The following is a 21,128-nucleotide window of genomic DNA, read 5'->3' as shown; positions in this document are numbered from 1 at the left end:
ATACAACTGCAGGCCCATGGGGGGAGACTGTGAGGGGGCAACCTCTGGCGGCGCTTCTTCTGCCGTGGCAGGTGGTGGCGGAGGGGGAAGGGCTGAGGGGCCGGTGAGGAAGGGCAATGCTAAGGCAAGGGGCCCTGCGTATGAGCGGAGGCAAGAAAAACGCCATGGAGGCAAGGGGCAGGTGGAGCCTCGGGCAACCGGGGTGATGCCTGCCCCTCCCTCTAGGCCCGTGGCAAAAGACTCTGAGGCCCTGGGGGAGAGTGCGGTGATTGAGGAGATCAGGAGAATGGAGAGGAGAAAGCGGCTGACTCAGACGACTCCTCTCGTTATGAAAGTGTCGACGAGGATGTCAGGGAGCAGCCTACAGCACCAGGTGGCAAAAACAAGCGTGCCAACTGTAAATCAGGAGGGAAGAGGGCTGACAAGTCTTCAAAGTCCCCCCCGCCCCCGACCACAAGGGTGCATATGGAAGGGCCTGCTGACCCCCCTCTGATCAGACTCTCCAAGCGGTTCAGCGCCTTCGGAGGTTCAGATGATGAACCGCAAGACGAGGGTGCTGCGCCGGAGGTAACACCAGAGGGTCCTTCAGGGGATGGTGGAGTCCGTCCCTCAGGGGGCACTGTTCCTCCTGATGGGAAGACGGACCTAGAACCCGGGGGCAAGGACACCGGGGGGGGAGGGATGGACACATCGGGGGCTTCCCTAAAAAGGAAGGTGTCTGACCCCTCCCCAGGTGGAGGTGATAGCGGGGCAGGGAAGAAACTGGCCATCCAACTCGATCACCCATGATGGCTGAACTCGCCCTGTTGACGCTGGCGTCAATTAGTGTCGCCAGCATTGTCAGATGCGGCTCGCTTCACGGCCTTTGATTTTTTTTCCCGGATTGAGGCAGAAATTTTATTTTTGCAAGAGACCAGACTAACGAACACGGGGGCCATCTATAAAGCATGCAGGGAGCATACTGGTCTCTTGCGGCCGAGCCGTATAGCGGGATGGCAGTCCTTTTTAAGACTGCAGATGTTGAATGCCGACAGGTTACTGAGTTGGAAATGGGGAGGTGCCTGATCCTAGATGTCTTCATGAGGGGACAAGAGCTCCGGCTCATTTATATCTACGGCCCACAGTCCAAGTGGGACCGTAAATGTCTCTTCATGAGGATCAAGCCCTTTCTTTTTACAAGCTGACAGGTGGTCTTCGGTGGGGACTTCAACACCATTACGAGGTCCCGTGACCGGGGGGTCCCGGAGACCGCCTGGCTTATGACAGCATCGCGCTTAATAGCATAGCTAGTGAGGCTCGCCTGGTGGATGTCCACATCCAGCACACCCCAGGCCACGGGGGTTTCACCTACCATAGGGGTAGCAATAGATCTAGAATAGACAGTTTTTTTTGAAGGAGGATGCCATCTTTTCTGCTGTGTCCGCCGTTGAGGTGGAGTTCTCCAACCACTGATTAATTTTCTTTTCTCTGAATGTTGCAGAGACTCCTCGGATGGGAAGAGGGCTGTGGAAGCTCAATTCGTACCTCCTGGAAGAAGCGGAGGTGAGACAATCCTTCGAGGATTTTCTTCAGAGCCAGGTACCGCTGTTGGATCTCTGTAGTAGTATGTCAGAGTGGTGGGAGATCTTCAAAAAGCGGGTGGCGGGTTTCTTCCGTCAACTCTCGAACCTCAGAAGTCTGAACAGGCACCGCTTGTATCAGGCTCTGGGGAGGAAACTCGAGCAGCTTGTCTCGACTGGAGGTGACCGTGAGGAAATCTCCAGAGTGAAATCTTTGCTCAAGAGGTGCCAGTATGATAGACACACATCTTTAGTTTTTGAGAGGGACTTCGGGAAGTACCGCTCGCCCGACCCTTACAGAAACTGTAAGATGTTAGTGAATTGGAAGATGGTAACAGGACTGATCGACAGTACGGGGTCCCTGAACAGATCCAAATCACGGATCCTGGAGGTGGTCAGATCCTTCTACTCGCGCCTCTTGGAAAAGAAGGATCTGGATCGGGATAGGATGTCGGCTTTCCTGGCTGAAACCGTCCCTGAGCCAGAGGGTGATCCCTCTCTTGGTGTTTTGGCAGAAGAAATTAGGGAAGAGGAAGTGAGACTGGCCATTGATGGGCTTTGGCCCAAGAAATCACCAGGTCCGGATGGCTTAACATCCGAGTTTTATAAGACTTTTAGGGACTCCTTGGTCCCCCTCTTGACAGGGGTCTTTAATGAGTGTCTATCCTCGGGCACTCTTCCCGACTCAATGAGGAAGTCAGCCCTAATTATTCTGTCAAAGGGTAAGGATCCGTCCCGTATTGAGAATTGGCGTCCCATAGCGCTTCTTGATACGGACCGGAAGGTTATGGCCAAGGTGCTGTTTAATCGGCTGGTGAAGTTTGCACCCCGGCTCCTTTCAGGGGTCCAGCATTGCTCTGTTCCAGGCCGCAGTACTTTCAGTGCTGTGCTCGGTGTCCGGGAGGCAGTGGAGCAGGGTAGGGCAGGCCACTGGAAGGGTTACTTGCTGTCGTTAGACCATGCGAAAGCCTTTGACCGGGTCAACCATGAGTACCTCTGGTCAGTTCCTTTTGAGGTATGGTCTGCCTGGGAGGTTTGTAAAATGGTTAGAGATCTTGTACCAAGGGGCTGAGACTTTTCCGCTAGTGAACGGTTGGTCAGGTCGCCCTTTTGAGGTGGGTTCTGGGGTCCGTCAGGGCTGTCCGCTGAGCCCACTTTTATACGTGTTCGCAATCGATCCCTTCCTAAGGAGGGTAGATTGTGGACCATTGGTGGGAGTCAGGATGGACCAGGCGGGCTCTGGGTCCTCTCTGAGGGTGGTGGCATACGCCGATGATGTTTCCCTTTTCGTGTCCTCGAGAGGGGAGGCGGATTGGGTCATGTCAGAGGTAGTGCGCTACTCGGAGGCATCCGGGTCCATGATCAACCGGGATAAGTGTGAAAGTCTCTGGCTGGGAGGGGGAGATCCTAGTTTTGATCTCCCGGACACCCTTCCAGGGTCCCAGGCCACCGCCAAAATTCTAGGCATCAAATTTGGCCCCGGGTACTACCCCCAGCAAAATTGGGAGGGCAGACTTAAGATCGCCGCCCAAAAGGTGGACCAATGGAAGGGTTGGTCTTTGACCCTGAGGGAAAGGGTTGCCCTGGCTAAAGGCTTTCTGCTGCCTTTGTTAGTATACCTGGGCAGCGTGTGCATCTTGCCGGAGCCTCTCTGGACACGGGTCTACAGCCTGTTCTTCCAATTGTTATGGGGGAATAGGCTTAACCTAATCAAGAGGGAGGTTACATACCGCACGAGGAGACTAGGTGGGTTGGGTATGGTCAACCCGGTAGTGTTCTTAGTGAACACCTTTCTTAAGGCCAACATTTCCAACCTCTGGCTAGAGAGGGCTCCTCCGTGGGTAGTCTCCTGCAAGGGTTGGTTTTGGCCTTTCTTCCAGGAATGGGAGACAGGAGGGCAGGTGAAGGACCTCCGCGCACCTCATGGGCATCTCCCGGCTTACGCTACCCGGGTTCTGAAGGTGATCCGCCGGTGCAGTCTGGGAATGTGGGAAATCAGGACCATGTCGAGGCAATGCCTTGACAAGAGGGTTCTGTTGACCCATTTCCAAGCCCCTGGCCCTTAAGGATTGCCCAGGCCGGGATCTGGAGGTGGGGCTCGGGCTTTTAAATTCTAAGCGGATCCCCACGAAGTTTTGGGACTTGGCCTGGCGCTGCTTCCACAGGAGGCTGTATGTAAAGGATAACTTGAAGTGCAGGAAATCCAATGATCGGGGTTGTCCTCGTGAGGAGTGTGGCAACGTGCTGGAAAGCATGGAGCACTTCCTGCTTCAGTGTCCCTTTAATGCAGAGGTTTACAACAGGGTGGGGGCTTCCATACGTTGGCCGCGGCTGGCGTCCCTCTCCTATGCCGAGTGGGCCTATGGAGCGTTCAGAACCCTGGGTGGCCGAGACCGGGGCACTTTATTCCTAGTCAGTGTAGTGGTTAGGTTCTACATTTGGAATGCACGGTGCTTAGTTTCGACGCGGCAGAAAGCCCTCCCAAGGGAAGAGGTGGTTAGTAACATCTTGGGTGACCTGGTGAAGGTGCGTTCTTTGGAGTTCGAAAGGTTGGGTGTGAGGAGGGCCTCTTGGCTTTGGAGGGGCCTTTCCTTTTAAAAACGCACTCTAGGGAAAGCTAGATTTTGTGTGAATGTGGGTAGGGACAGCATAAGGTGGCATGGGTGGTGAGGGACAGAAGTAGGGGCAGATAGGGACAGGGAGGGACAGGCACTGAGGGACAGATAGAGAGTTAGTTATGATAAGTTAGGTAGAGTAGGAGCAGGTAGGGACAGATAGGGACAGTTTCTTTAGGGACAGAAGTAGGGACAGTCTTAGTTGTTGAGGGACAGGGTGAATGTGTTAGTGAGGGATGGGGCCTCTAGAACTCCTTTTTCCTGGTGGTGGGCTATTGCATGGCACACCTAGATTTTTGTTTTGAGAAAGAGAAATACGAATATGCAAATAAAGTCCGTGGAGCCTCATTTAAGAGTCTCAAACATGGGACTAGCTAGATCTTCCTCCAGTGAAGGACCATAGCCAGAATCCTACTCCACACTGATGAGGGGCAACACCCCGAAACAGCTGTCTGTGGATGGATACCTGGCCTTGGTATTTCCCTTGTCTTATCTCTAAACTCGTAAAGAGCTGGATATTGACTTAAAGGGCCACTTAATATGGTGGTAATGGTGGTTTCCGAAAGGAGCAACTCCTTGGCTGGGTCCTTCCCTGGAGGAAGATCTAGCTAGTCCCGTGTTTGAGACTCTTAAATGAGGCTCCACGGACTTCATTTGCATATTCATATTTCCCAGGGAGCAATGCACCTAGGATTTCACTGATTGAGCGCCTTTGCCGGCTGCCGCAGTGTTTTCTTTGACTGGTCTCCCTGAGGTCAGTGATTGTTTTGTGACGTTGGTCTACTAGTCATTGCTCCCACCTAGCCAGAATCCTACTCCACACTGAGGAGGTGCGGAGTTTCCTGAATACCTTGAGTGCTGTCTCTTGGCCTTCCGGCATCGCCACTTCGGTGGCTTAAGCCGGTTGCTGCTTTTGGGAGATAGCCAGGAGGTTTCGGGGAGGAAACCCTTGGAGTTGTGGACGATGGGAGTCCGATTTCAATTCTCTGGGACCGGTGATAGCCGGGTCAAGAATGGATTCAGGATTGACATCGCTGAAGATAAGAAGTTGCATTTTTCCCTGGGATATTTGGTCAACATGGTGTTTTATGACATAGTGAAGATTCGGTAGTCCGATGTAATATGCCTGCAGGAGTTTAGGAGAGAAGGCAGGTATGTACTGGTGCTATCTTCTATGGCGGCTTGCCAGAATTTGTTTACTGCCCTGAAAAATGGAGTGACAAATCCTTTGCTGGAAGGTCTTACCTTTACTGTGCTGTACTCTAAGGGAGATATCCCACTTGTAGTTTTCATGCACACTTTTGTTTCCCTGGAGGACATTGCTTTATTTTTGAAAAGACATTGCATTTATGTTCAGTACTCCCACAGGGTCTTGAATGGAGAAGGGCTCTGGACCGGGAAGTACAAATTTTTTGTGAGATTTGGGATGGATCCCCAAGGCCCGGGAGGCATCCATTACCCCCTCTTAATTTTTCAATTGGGAAAAATACTGTTTTTTTGTTCTTTCCAGATACCCCGATGTATTACAGGAGGTGTAAAAATTTCGGGCATACCCAGGATAGTTGCAAGGAGATGCCAACTTGCAGGATTTGCAATTCTTCTGGTCATATGGCAAAAGACTGCACAAATCCTGTTATGTGTAATGCTTGTGGTGAGGAGGGCCATAAGTATCGGGACTGTAAGGCCAGGATCAGTCCTAGGTCTTACGCTGAGATCTCAGGTGGGGCAGCTGCACCCCCTGCTGCTGTTGTTGACATTCCACAGGTTTCAGACCCGGAACTTATTGAGGAACCTGAAATCATGGGTGCACATGAGGAGGCCCTGCCCCAAACGGAGTCTCCAAGCCCAGAGGTGGCAGTTTTGGAAGCTACTGATGTTGAATGTGAGCTCCCTCATCAGTCTGATGTTTGTGGGGAGGGGGAGTTGGACAGTACTCTTGGCAATATCCCCAGTGTATCTTGGTTTGCTACTGAGGAGGAGTTGGCCAGTTGTGGAGATCAAGGTGACTTCACTTTTGCGAGGTCCTCTGAGGATAAGGAGCCTGGAAATTCCTGTAAGAAGACCAGAACGGATTGGGCAGACCCCGGTGAAGTTGGTTTAAGTCCGGTAAGTGAACGTAGTTACCCTCAGAATGTCTTCTCTCCTGACACCAATGCTTTTTTAGGCATTCCCGCAGACGTAAACAGATTCATGGAGTTGCAGTTCCAGATGGAAGACGAAAACGGCTGAAGAGGAAGTGGCATGTTTGACGTCATGTAAATAACACAGTCATGTTATGGCTCCTCAAGCTGGTTGGGGCATTGGTCCCTGAATGTCAGGCAAATTAGATCCAAATTCAGGAGGGCAATCGTTCTAGATTATATTAAACAGATGAATGCTCACATCTTTTGTCTTCAGGAATGTGGGATTGTGGACGCGCCAAGTGATAATGACTGGCCTTACGGACAGCATGTATGGTCTGGCTCATGTGTTAATAGGAATGATGGTGTAGGGATATTAATGGGTAACAGGGAGATTAGTTTAGCTACACGGTGGTAGAGGTGGGTAGATGTATAATTGCACGTTAGCTATAGGGGGTGGCGGGCTAGAATTATTAATGTGTACTGTCCATCAGGACATGACAGGAAAAAGTAGCGTCTGGCTCTTTTGGAAAAATTAAGTTTGTTTCTTCCGGGCAAAATGTCTACAGTTTTAGTTGGAGACTTTAATTGCACCACAGAAGGGAATTTTGACATAACTGGTAAAAAGTTATCCAATCTTATTTCTGATTTTTCCCTTCTAGATGCTGCTGCTCTGAAATTTGGCATCCCACCACCGCCAACGTACCATGCTGATAGGGGTGGTATTGCATCCAGGATAGATAAAATGTTGTTTTCCAAAAATATGCTGTGTATGAATTTTGAACAAAATGCTGTACCTTTTTCTGATCATGAGTGTTTGAGAGGTGTGTTTAGTGCGATTGATGACCGTGTGTATGGGGGTGGGGTTTGGAAGCTGAATGTAAGATTGTTAGAAGATGAGGATGTGATGAATGAATTAAAAATAAAGTATAAAGAGTGGAGAGTATGTAAGAGGGATTTTGCATGTGTGCTGGAATGGTGGGACTGGGTTAAGGTGTGTTGCAAAAAATTCTTCAAAAAGTGGGCAATAAAAAAGCTGCTATTTATCGGAGTAGATCTAATGATTTAAACAGGCGCTTAGACTGGTTAAGGAAGTGTGGAGAAAGTGGGATGGATGTGTCTGATCTGCTGGCTGAGACAAAGAGTGAATTAAAGAGTGTTATGGATGAAAAAGGGAAAGAAATCATCTATCGCATCAAAATAGAACATCTTGAGAAAGATGAAAAGTGCACGAGGTTCTTTTTTAAGAAAATGAATGGGAGAAAGGCTGATATGGATAAAATCCTGGATAGGAATGGTTTGTGTGTGTCAGGTGACAATGTGATAAAGGAGGTGAATAGGTTCTATAGCAAGTTATATGATAAAAAATGGATTGATTCTGGTCTTGTTTCAGAAGTGCTGAACGGGTTAGAGAACAAGTTGGATAGTGGAGAATGTGATATTTTGAATGCGGACGTAATTATGGAAGAAGTAGAAAATGTGATGAAGTGTTATGAATGAGTCACCGTAGGAGGCAAAAGCAGAAATACAAGCTAAGTCCAGAAAACCAGAGAAGTTGGCAACTATCAGATTGCAGACCCCTGAACCTATCAACACAACTTGCAGTAGCCGTGGGGGGTTCCTACGATGCCCTAGACCCCTCGATCACAGCCGGAGAACTACATAGCCTAAAGAAAGAAAGGGGAAATCTAAACTGCCCCAGAGCAGACCCCAAAGCAATAGGCAGCCCCCAACATATAATGACGGTGAAGCAAGATGAAAATACTAACACAGACAGAAAGATAGACTGAGCAAAGACGGGGCCCCAAAACTACCTAGATAGGAAAGGACAGGAAGGCTGCTGTCTGCAATCTGCCAAAACCCTATCAAAGACATAAGCCAACCAGCTGTATTGAAAAAGGCCCTGAAGCAGCTAGGCTTCAACAACTGAATCAGCACTCAGGTATTTTCAGAAGACAGAGCTAAATGAATTCAGCACACCCCAGCAGGGAATGGCAGAAATCCAGAAAAACAAAGCAAAAACAAAGTCAAAGCACAAAAGCAAAAGGCCGAGCAGCAAACTTAGCTTTGGAGGAGCAGGAATTCAGACTGGTCTCCAAGGATCCCACAGAGAAGCCACCCGCAGGGCAGAAGGGTGTCGGCAGCATTATATCCAGTCCGTAACTCCACTCAGCCAGTCACAATCATCAGCCTCAGGTGTTTGACAATCAGGCTCACTACCTTTCTTTACCAGAAGAGGGAGTTCCTCGGGCCTCAGTAATGAAGGGGAAAATGAACTCACAACAGTTCCTCCCCCTTGAGGAGGGGTCACCGAACCCTCAACTATGCCACCATGGCGATCAGGGTGAGCCCGATGAAAGGCACGCACCAATCGTTTGGCATGAATATCAGAGGCGGAGACCCAGGAATTATCCTCCTGACCATAACCCTTCCACTTAACCAAATACTGGAGTCTCCGTCTAGCCAGACGGGAATCCAGTACTTTCTCTACCTCATACTCCATGTTACCTTCAACCAATACAGGGTCTGGAGGTGCCACCCCCGGAACAACAGGTTCAACAAACCTCTTCAACAAAGATTTATGGAACACATTATGGATTTTAAATGTGACAGGAAGAGCCAAACGAAAAGAGACCGGATTAATAATCTCCACAATCTTGTAAGGGCCAATAAATCTAGGCTTAAACTTAGGAGAAGCCACCTTCATAGCAATATTTTTTGATGATAACCACACCATATCACCAACCTTAAACTGGGGACCAATGGTCCTATGTCGGTTGGAAAACCGCTGGGCCTTCTCCTGGGAGAGAGAGAACTTATCCACCACTTGGTCCCAGATCTGGTGCATTCTCTCCACCACAGTGTCAACACCTGGGCAGGCAGAGGGCTCCACCTGCCCTGAAGAAAATTGAGGATGAAACCCAAAGTTACAAAAAAAAGGTGACATCAAAGTGGCAGAACTAGCTCTATTATTCAAAGCAAATTCGGCCAAGGGCAAAAATGAAACCCAATCATCCTGATCAGCAGAAATAAAACATCTCAAATATGACTCCAAGGTCTGGTTTGTTCTCTCTGTCTGCCCATTGGTCTGAGGGTGAAAAGCAGAGGAGAAGGACAACTGAATTCCCAGCCTGGAACAGAAAGTTCTCCAAAATCTAGACACAAACTGCACTCCTCTGTCAGATATAATGTTCTCAGGAATCCCGTGCAAACGAACCACCTGTTGTAAAAACAGGGGCACCAACTCAGAGGAAGACGGCAACTTAGGGAGTGGTACAAGATGAACCATCTTAGAGAACCCATCACAAATCACCCAAATAACAGTCATCCTCTGAGAGACAGGCATATCAGAGATGAAATCCATTGAAATATGGGTCCATGGCCTCTTGGGGACAGGCAAAGGCATCAACAACCCACTAGAGCGAGAACACGATTTAGACCGGGAGCTAGAGTTGAGCGATACCGTCCGATACTTCAAAGTATCGGATCGGAATGGATCGGCCGATCTTAAAAAAAAGTATCGGTATCGCCGATTCCGATACCGGAAGTCCCATTCAAGTCTATGGGACTTCCGGTATCGGAATAAGAAAAATCCTGTTTTTCCCTTGTACAGCCTCTCTGGGGTCTGTACGGGCCTTTCGGGGGGCTGTGCCAGCCTGCCGGGGGGTCTGTGCAGGCTCCGGTGGTCTGTGCCGGCCTGCCGGGGGGCTGTGCCGGCCTGCCAGGGGGGCTGTGCAGGCTCCGATGGGCTGTGCCGGCCTGCAGGGGGGCTGTGCCGGCCTGCCGGGGGGCTGTGCAGGCTCCGGGGGGCTGTGCAGGCTTCGGGGGTCTGTGCAGGCATCGTCCGATGGGACTACAAGTCCCATCGGGCGATGCCTGCTACCATGACAGTGATTGACACATTAGCCAATGATGGGACAGTAGTAGTCCCATCATCCGGCTAATGTGTTGAATGTAAAAAAAAAAATAAAAAAAAATTACATGCTACATACATACAACATGCATACTACATACATGCTACATTCATACTACATACTACATACATGCTACATTCATACTACATATATACTACATGCAACATACATACTACATACATACTACATGCAACATACATACTACATATATACTACATGCATGCAACATGCATACTACATATATACTACATGCATGCTACATACATACTACATACATACTACATATATGCTACATACATACTACATGCTACATACATACTACATATATACTACATACATACTACATGCTACATACATACTACATATATACTACATGCATGCTACATACATACTACATACATACTACATGCTACATACATACTACATATATACTACATGCATGCTACATACATACTGCATGCTACATGCATGCTACATACATACTACATACATGCTACATTCATACTACATATATACTACATGCAACATACATACTACATACATACTACATGCAACATACATACTACATATATACTACATGCATGCAACATGCATACTACATATATACTACATGCATACTACATATATGCTACATACATACTACATATATACTACATGCATGCGACATACATACTACATATATGCTACATACATACTACATATATACTACATGCATGCTACATACATACTACATGCTACATACATACTACATACATACCACATACATACTACATACATACTACATGCTACATACATACTACATATATACTACATGCATGCTACATACATACTGCATGCTACATGCATGCTACATACATACTACATGCTACATACATACCACATATATACTACATACATACTACATACAATACATTCATACAATACATACATAGACATACAGTACATATAACATAGAGTAACATACTTACCAATACTTGTCACATTGTTCCCCGAAGCCATTGTCTTTTACGGAATAAATACTAACATAACAAACCACAAAAATACTCACCCACGATCCGAAGCAGTCCACGAGTGTGTCCCACGACGATCTTGGGTAGAGAACTGCAGCATCAGCTGTTGCTGCCGTTCTCTACGGGCTGCAGGAATCCAATGACGGAAGGTAGGTATCCTTCCGCACTGTATTCCTCCGCCACTTAAAAAAAAAAAAAAAAGTCCCTAGTCTCACTTTATGCCATTGCTGTGTGGGAAATTCCCACGCAGCAATGGCATAAAGTGAGACTAGGGACTTTTTTTTTTTTAAGTGGCGGAGGAATACAGTGCGGAAGGATACCTACCTTCCGTCATTGGATTCCTGCAGCCCGTAGAGAACGGCAGCAACAGCTGATGCTGCAGTTCTCTACCCAAGATCGTCGTGGGACACACTCGTGGACTGCTTCGGATCGTGGGTGAGTATTTTTGTGGTTTGTTATGTTAGTATTTATTCCGTAAAAGACAATGGCTTCGGGGAACAATGTGACAAGTATTGGTAAGTATGTTACTCTATGTTATATGTACTGTATGTCTATGTATGTATTGTATGAATGTATTGTATGTAGCATGTATGTAGTATATATGTGGTATGTATGTAGCATGTAGTATGTATGTAGTATGCATGTAGCATGCAGTATGTATGTAGCATGCATGTAGTATATATGTAGTATGTATGTAGCATGTAGTATATATGTAGTATGTATGTAGCATGCATGTAGTATGTATGTAGTATGTATGTAGTATATATGTAGTATGTATGTAGTATGTAGCATGCATGTAGTATATATGTAGTATGTATGTAGCATGTAGCATGCATGTAGTATGCATGTAGTATGTATGTAGTATGTATGTAGTATATATGTAGTATGTATGTAGCATGTAGTATGTATGTAGCATGCATGTAGTATGTATGTAGTATGTATGTAGTATGTATGTAGTATGTATGTAGTATGTATGTAGTATGTATGTAGTATGTATGTAGTATGTATGTAGTATGTATGTAGTATGTATGTAGTATATATGTAGTATGTATGTAGCATGTAGTATGTATGTAGCATGCATGTAGTATGTATGTAGTATGTATGTAGCATGCATGTAGTATGTATGTAGTATGTATGTAGTATATATGTAGTATGTAGCATGTAGTATGTATGTAGCATGCATGTAGTATATATGTAGTATGTATGTAGCATGTAGTATGTATGTAGCAGGCATGTAGTATGTATGTAGTATGTATGTAGCATGTAGTATGTATGTAGCATGCATGTAGTATATATGTAGTATGTATGTAGTATGTATGTAGTATGTATGTAGTATATATGTGGTATGTATGTAGTATGTATGTAGCATATATGTAGTATGTATGTAGTATGTATGTAGCATGCATGTAGTATATATGTAGTATGTATGTAGTATGTATGTGGTATGTATGTGGTATGTATGTAGTATGTATGTAGTATGTATGTAGCATGTAGTATGTATGTAGCATGCATGTAGTATGTATGTAGTATGTATGTAGTATGTATGTAGTATATATGTGGTATGTATGTAGTATGTATGTAGTATGTATGTAGCATATATGTAGTATGTATGTAGTATGTATGTAGCATGCATGTAGTATATATGTAGTATGTATGTAGTATGTATGTGGTATGTATGTAGTATGTATGTAGTATGTATGTAGTATGTATGTAGCATGTAGTATGTATGTAGCATGCATGTAGTATGTATGTAGTATTTTTTTTTTTTTTTTTTAACATTTAACACATTAGCCGGATGATGGGACTACTACTGTCCCATCATTGGCTAATGTGTCAATAACTGTCATGGTAGCAGGCATCGCCAGATGGGACTTGTAGTCCCATCGGACGATGCTTGCACAGACCCCCGGACATCAGCACAGCCCCCCGGCAGGCCGGCACAGCCCCCCGGCAGGCCGGTACAGACCCCCACAGGGTGCACAGACCACCGGCAGGCCGGCACAGCCCCCCGGCAGGCCGGTACAGACCCCGGGCAGTCCACACAGCCCCCCGGCAGGCCGGCACAGCCCCCCGGCAGGCCAGCAGAGACCCCCGGAAGGCCCGAAATGACGGCGCATCATGATGCGCACACACCGCGCATCATGATGACGTCAGGCTGTCAATCAACTTTGAACTTCCGATTCCGATGCCGACTTCCGATATTGAAAAAATATCGGAAGTCGGTATCGGAATTCCGATACAGCAAGTATCGGCCGATACCCGATACTTGCGGTATCGGAATGCTCAACACTACCGGGAGCACGTCCCACAGGACTGCACAAAATTCCTGACATCACGAGACAAGGAGGGCCACCAAAAAAACCGACTCACCAGATCTCTAGTACCAAAAATACCTGGATGACCAGCCAAAGCAGAGCAATGAACTTCAGACATCACTCTCTTCTTCCACTGGTCAGGAACATACAACTTTCCACTGGGACAACGCTCAGGTTTGTCCTCCTGGAACTCTTCCAGAGCACGTCTCAAATCGGGCGAGATGGCAGAAAGAACTACCCCTTCGCCTAAGATGGTAGCAGGCTTCGTCACCACAGGAGAATCAGCAAGGAAGCTCCTAGAGAGGGCGTCTGCCTTGACATTCTTTGTTCCAGGAAGAAAAGAAACCACAAAATCAAAACGTGTAAAAAACAAGGCCCACCTAGCCTGTCTAGGGTTCAAGCGCTTAGCCGACTCTTGGTAAATCAAATTCTTGTGGTCAGTGAGGACCACGACTTGATGCTTAGCTCCCTCCAACCAATGTCTCCACTCCTCAAATGCCCATTTCATGGCCAACAGTTCCCTATTCCCCACATCATAGTTACGTTCAGATGGAGAGAACTTTCGGGAAAAGAAAGCACAGGGATTCATTTTAGATGTTACAGGATCCTTTTGGGACAAAACTGCTCCTGCACCAATCTCAGAAGAATCCACCTCTACCTGGAATGGAAGTGAGACATCAGGTTGCCGCAAAACAAGGGCGGAGGTGAATCTTCGCTTCAACTCCTGAAAGGAAGAAACAGCCTCCGGAGACCAATTTAACACATCAGCACCCTTTTTAGTCAAATCAGTCAATGGCTTGGCAATACTAGAAAATTTTGCTATAAATTTCCGATAAAAATTAGCAAAACCCAAAAACTTCTGGAGGGCCTTCAAAGAAGTGGGCTGAACCCAATCGTGAATGGCCTGTACCTTGGCCGGGTCCATTTCAATAGTTGACGGGGACAAAATAAATCCCAAAAAAGAAATCCTCTGTACTCCAAAAAGGCATTTAGATCCCTTGACATACAGGGAATTCTCCCTCAAGATCCGTAACACAGTCCGAATATGTTCCACATGAGAATCCCAATCCTTGGAGAAGATCAAAATATCATCCAGATAGATAATCAAAAATTTATCCTGTGTCGGCACCCGTGGTGAGAGCGGGGTCTCCGGCACGTCGACTCAAAAAGGAGTCCATGCAGGGGGCTCTGCCGCCACTGGGTGATGAGGGGGAGTGGCCAGCCCTGCCATCATCAAGTGGTGGGTACAGGGTGGCGGCGGTGGTCCGCGAGGGGGGCGTGACCTCCTCGACTGTTGACCAGCCAGCAAAGGCTGCGGCATGTGGGGGGGTGTGTCCTCCTCGGCTGCTGTTCCGCCCTCTGCATCCGCGTCACCCGGGGGGAGTGGCCTCGCAAGGGGTCGCGGCTCTGCCCGTTGTTGGGGCATCTGGCAGGGGGCGTGGCCATGGCAGGCCCACTGCCCTCTGTCCCACCCACCTTCCCAAACAGTGCAGCGCTGCCCCCGAAAACTGGTGGGGAGTTGTCGGGGTCCCCAGCCCACTTACCTCCATCTGGTGGTGCGGGTACTCTGGCGCTCCCAGGGAAGCCGGCGGTGGTGAAGAATGGAGGGAAGGGTGCGGTAGCAGTGGCCATCCCTGCCCTAAGTGAGAACTTACAAAAAGAAAAAAAAATGGAGCCAGAAAGCTCAGGATCTGCTGCTGCTCCCAAACCCAGGCAGGGTGTGCTCAGTGCACTCTGCGCTGAGGCACTTAAAGTGGCACTCCTGGGCCGAAACACCACTGGCTCCATGGAGCATGGCGCACCCACCAGCCAGCCAGGGCCCCAGCAGGTGGGAGGGAGTATTGGGGCAATGCAAATAATGTGGTTAATAAAAATAATAAAAATGTGGTTAACAATGCTGAGGAAAGTGAGAGTGAATGTGAGAGTGGTGTGATTGATATATTTGAGGAAATGTTTGAGGAGGTGAATGGTAATATGAGTGATATGGATGAGGGAGTGAGTGCAAGTGTGAATGTGGCTGAAAATGTTGGAGTGAATGCAGGAGTGAGTGGAAATAAAAGAGTGAATGGGAGAGTGAATGAGGGTGCGAGCACGAGTGCTGGTGGTGGTGGGAGGGCTGGCCCATCTGCCCCCCCGTCCGCGAGACCCCAACGTAATTATGCGGGGGCCGCGGCTGGGGGTCGGGGTGGTTCTGGGGGGGTCTCCTCGCCTCCGGGCTCCAGGGACGGTGCTTTGCACCGCCTTTTCCTGAAGGCTCTCAAAAGGGGAGAGAGGTCGATAGTAGTAGAGGGGAGGACATTGGACTTGTCTTTCTGGATAGAGAGTCATGGCCTTGCTACCTTCCAACAGCAAAGGGAGGAAGGGACTGTTTGGTCTCTCCCCACAGCCGGGCAGGGGCCGCCGAGGAGAAATGTGGTCCGTCTTAGGTGGGGGGGCAATGAAGCATCCACCCAGGAGCTAGGTGGTGGAGCTCCTCCTAAAGAAGGGTTTTGGGGCTAATGACATCTTTGCCCTAATACATCCCTCGGCGTCCCGCTTCTTTGATGTCAGTTTCGTGCGGCCAGAGGGGCTTGAGCTCTTCTGGTCGAACTACGAGCTGGTACAGGAAGAGACCGGATGGCGAGGCTTCATCGCACAGGCGGTGTCTCGCCAAAATGCCGTCAAGCGAGTGACCGTGGTGACTTGTAACGAGTCACTCGCAGGCGTGGACATCATGACGTGGCTTTCCCGTTATGGGGAAGTCACCGAGGACCCAAAAAAGAACAGGGACGAGTTTGGTATCTGGTCGGGGGATGGACCTTCATGGTAAAGCTGAAGGTTTCCGGCGGCACGGTCACCCACATCCCTTCCTCGGCGTTCCTGGGGAGGGACAGGATCCTGGTCTTCTACCAGGGGCAGCCGAGGGTCTGCCACAAGTGCGGCGACCACACTCACTTCAGCGCCAACTGTAAAGTGCAGAAGTGCGCATTGTGTGGTAGGGTAGGTCACCTGGCCGCCTTGTGCAAGGACATTCGGTGCCACCTGTGAGGTGACCTAGGTCACCCGCTCAGCCGCTGCCCTCGCTCCTTCTTCAATGCCGCTGCAGGCCCGGTGGGGGGAGACCGTGAGGGGGCAACCCCTGGCAGCGCTCCATCTGCTGCGGCAGGGGGTGGCGGAGGGGAGGGGGCTAAAAGGCCAGTGAGGAAGGACGGTGCTGCTAAGAGGGGCCCCGTGTACCAGCGGAGGCAGGAAGCTCGTAGAGGGCGGGTAGAGCCTCGGGCAACTGGGGTGATGCCTGCCCCTCCCTCTAAACCAGTGGCTAAAGCCTCTGAGGCCCTGGGGGAGAAAGCGGTGAGTGAGGAAATCAGGAGGATGGAGAGAGAGGAGAAAGCGGCTGACTCGGATAATTCCTCTCAGTATGAAAGTGTTGATGAGGAAGTCCAAGAGCAGCCTACAGCATCAGGTGGCAGAAACAAGCATGCCAACCGAAAATCGGGGGGGGAAGAAGGCTGGCAAGTCTTCAAGGGCTCCCCCGCCCCCGACCGCAAGGGTACATACGGAAGGGCCCGCTGACCCCCCTCTGATCAGACTCTCCAACCGGTTCAGCACCCTCAGAGGCTCAGATGATGAGCCGCAAGACGAGGGTGCTGGGCCGGGGGTGGCACCGGAGAGTCCTTCAGGGGATGGCAGAGTCCGTCCCTCGGGTGGCACTGTTTCTCCTGAGGGAGGGACAGACCTGGAGCCCATGATGGCTGAACTCGCCCCGTTGACGCTGGCGTCCATTAACGTCGCCAGCATTAAGTCAGATGCAGCTCGATTCACGGCCTTCGATTTTTTTCTCCCGAATTGAGGCAGAAATTTTATTTTTGCAAGAGACCAGACTAACAGACATGGGGGCCATATATAAAGCACGAAGGGAGTGGAGGTGCGGGCCCTCCTACTGGTCTCTTGCGGCCGAGCCGTATAGCGTGGTGGTCCTTTTTAAGACCGCTGATGTGGAATGCCGATGGGTTATTGAGTTGGAAATGGGGAGGTGCCTGATCCTAGATGTCTTCATGAGGGGACAAGAGCTTTGGCTCATTAATATCTACGGTCCACAATCTAAGTGGGACTGTAAATGTCTCTTCCTGAGGATCAAGCCTTTTCTTTTTACGAGCCGACAGGTGGTCTTCGGTGGGGACTTCAACACCATTATGAGGTCCCGGGACCGGGAGGGTCCCAGAGATCGCCTGGCTTATGACAGCGTTGCGCACAATAGCATAGCCTGTGAAGCTTGCCTGGTGGATGTCCACATCCGGCACACCCCAGGCCACGGGGGTTTCACCTACCATAGGGGTAGCAGTAGGTCTAGGATTGACAGGATTTTTTTGAAGGAGGACGCCATCTTTTCCGCTGTGTCCACCGTTGAGGTGGAGTTCTCCGACCACTGTCTAATTTTCTTTTCTCTGAATGTTGCAGAGACTCCTCGGATGGGAAGAGGGCTGTGGAAGCTGAATTCATCCCTGCTGGAAGAAGTGGAGGTGAGACAATCCTTTGAGGATTTTCTTCAGAGCCAGGTACCGCTGTTGGATCTCTGTAGTAGTAAGTCAGAGTGGTGGGAGATCTTCAAAAAGCGGGTGGCGGGGTTCTTCCGTCAGCTCTCGAACCTCAGAAGTCTGAACAGGCACCGCATGTACCAGGCTCTGGGGAGGAAACTCGAGCAGCTCGTCTCAACTGGAGGTGACCGTGAGGAAATCTCCCTAGTGAAATCTTTGCCCAAGAGGTGCCAGTATGATAGGTACACATCGTTGGTTTTTGAGAGGGACTTCGGGAAGTACCGCATGCCCGACCCTTACAGAAACTGTAAGATGTCAGTGAATTGTAAGATGGTAACAGGACTGATCGACAGTACGGGGTCCCTGAACAGATCCAAATCAGGGATCCTGGAGGTGGTCAGGTCCTTCTACTCGCACCTCTTGGAAAGTAAGGATCTGGATCGAGATGGGATGTTGGCTTTCCTGGCTGAAACCTTCCCTGAGCCAGGGGATGATCCCTCTCTTGGTCTTTTGGCAGATGAAATCAGGGAAGAGGAAGTGAGACTGGCCATTGATGGGCTTTGGCCCAAGAAATCGCCAGGTTCGGATGGCTTAACATCCGAGTTTTACAAGACTTTTAGGGACTCCCTGGTCCCCTTCTTGACAGGGGTGTTTAATGAGTGACAGGGGTGTTTAATGAGTGTCTTTCCTTGGGCACTCTTCCCTGCTCAATGAGGAAGTCAGCCCTGATTATTTTGTGAAAGGGTAAGGATCCATCCAGTATCGAGAATTGGCGTCCCTTAGCGCTTCTCAATACGGACGGGAAGGTTCTGGCCAATGTGCTGTTTAATCGGATGGTGAAGTTTGCACCCCGACTCCTTTTGAGGGCTCAGCACTGCTCTGTTAAAGGCCGCAGTACTTTTAGTGCTGTGCTCGGTGTCCGAGAGGCAGTGGAGCAGGGTAGGGCAGGACACTGGAAGGGTGTCATGATCCCAGTGCATGTTTTTGAGCTGCACACCGGGGGTTAATGTCTGGAGCTCTGTGCAGGTTTTTACCTGCACACTTGGGGTTAATGATTGTGTCCTCTTTCTGGTTCTGGGAGAGCTTCTTAAGCCCCTGGGAAGCTTCAATCCCTGCCAGTTATACTTTTGCCTTTGGCCTAGTGTGCTGACCCCCGTGTGCCTGTGTGTTGCTATAGCTTGTTTATATGGTTCTGACCCGGCTCTGTTTCCCGTTGTGAGTTTGCCTGTTGATTTTGTACTGCGTTATTATCTGTGTATGACTCGTTGCCTGTGACCTGACTACTCTCTGCTCTCCCCCTTTGGTACCTTGCAGCTATCTCTGTGTGTGACTCATTGGCTACGTCCTGACTATTCTCCCTGTCTATGGCCCTTGGTAACTTTGTCTCGCAGTTACTCTGCTAAGAATTCTCTTGCAGCTCCTAGCTCTGTGGAGTTTAGGCCACGCCCCCAGCAGTCACGTGCTTCAGGTCCTGCGGCTCTGAAGTACGCATCTACTCGGTTGCTGCCCGCTCCACAGGTATCTTTGAGCACTGTTTCGCTTTACTCAGGACACGCGCACTGGCTCAGTGAGCAAGGTTATTGCGGTGTTTCTGACATTGGGGTACTTGCTGTCATTAGATCAAGCGAAAGCCTTTGACCGGGTCAACCATGAGTACCTCTGGTCCATCCTTTTGAGGTATGGTCTGCCTGGGAGGTTTGTAAAATGGTTAGAGATCTTGTACCAAGGGGCTGAGACTTTTCCGCTGGTGAACGGTTGGTCAGGTCGCCCTTTTGAGTTGGGTTCTGGGGTCCGTCAGGGCTGTCCTCTGAGCCCGCTCTTATACGTGTTCGCGATCGATCCCTTCCTAAGGAGGGTAGATCGTGGACCGTTGGTGGGAGTCGGGATGGACCAGGCGGGCTCTGGGTCCTCTCTGAGGGTGGTGCGCACGCCGATGACGTTTCCGTCTTCGTATCCTCGACTGGGGAGGCGGATTGGGTCATGACTAAGTATGGAATGGACAAGGCAACTGTTAGGTGGATTCATAACTGGCTTAGTGATCGGACCCAAAGAGTGGTCGTAAATGGCTGCACATCCAGTTGGAAGAATGTCTCAAGTGGGGTACCACAGGGCTCTGTCCTGGGCCCTGTATTGTTCAACATCTTTATCAACGATTTAGATGAAGGAATTGAGGGTATACTGATTACATTTGCTGATGACACAAAGCTAGGAGGGATAGCTAATACTAGAGAAGAGAGAGAGAGGATTCAAAAAGATATAAATAAACTGGAGAAGTGGGCAGCAACTAACAGAATGGTTTTTATCAGGGAAAAATGCAAAGTACTACATCTGGGCAATAAAAATGAAAAAAGCATATACAGAATGGGAGGAATAGGGCTAAGCAACAGCACATGTGAAAAACACTTGGGTATACTAATAGATCACAGACTGAATATGAGTCAACAGTGTGATGCAGCAGCAAAAAAGGCAAATGCAATTCTAGGATGTATTAACAGAAGCATACAGTCTAGATCACGTGAAGTCATTATTTCCCTCTACTCCTCTTTGGTCAGACCTCATCTGGAATATTGTGTCCAGTTTTGGGCGCCACATTTTAAAAAAGACATGAACAAACTGGAGCAAGTTCAGAAAAGAGCGGCCAGACTGGTGACCGGTCTGCAAACCCTGTCTTATGACGAAAGGTTGCAAGATTTGGGAATGTTTAGTTTGCAAAAGAGAAGACTGAGAGGAGACTTAATAGCCGTCTACAAATATCTCAAGGGCTGTCACATTGTAGAAGGATCAACTTTATTCTCATTTGCACAAGGAAAGACTAGAAGCAATGGGATGAAACTGAATGGGAGGAGACACAGATTAGATATTAGAAAAAACTTTTTGACAGAGTGATCAATGAGTGGAACAGGCTGCCACGAGAAGTGGTGAGTTCTCCTGCAATGGAAGTCTTCAAGCAGAAAGACTGGACAGAAATCTGACTGGGATGATTTAGCGAATCCTGCTTTGAGCAGGGGGTTGGACCAGATGGCCCAGGAGGTCCCTTCCAACTCTATGATTCTATGATTCTATGTCTGAGGTAGTGCGCTA

The sequence above is a fragment of the Dendrobates tinctorius genome, unplaced genomic scaffold, assembly GCF_039654945.1.
Source record: "Dendrobates tinctorius isolate UK_male_01 unplaced genomic scaffold, ASM3965494v1 ptg000341l, whole genome shotgun sequence".
NCBI classification, from domain to species: Eukaryota; Metazoa; Chordata; class Amphibia; order Anura; family Dendrobatidae; genus Dendrobates; species Dendrobates tinctorius.
Note: the sequence above shows the minus strand (reverse complement) of the source record.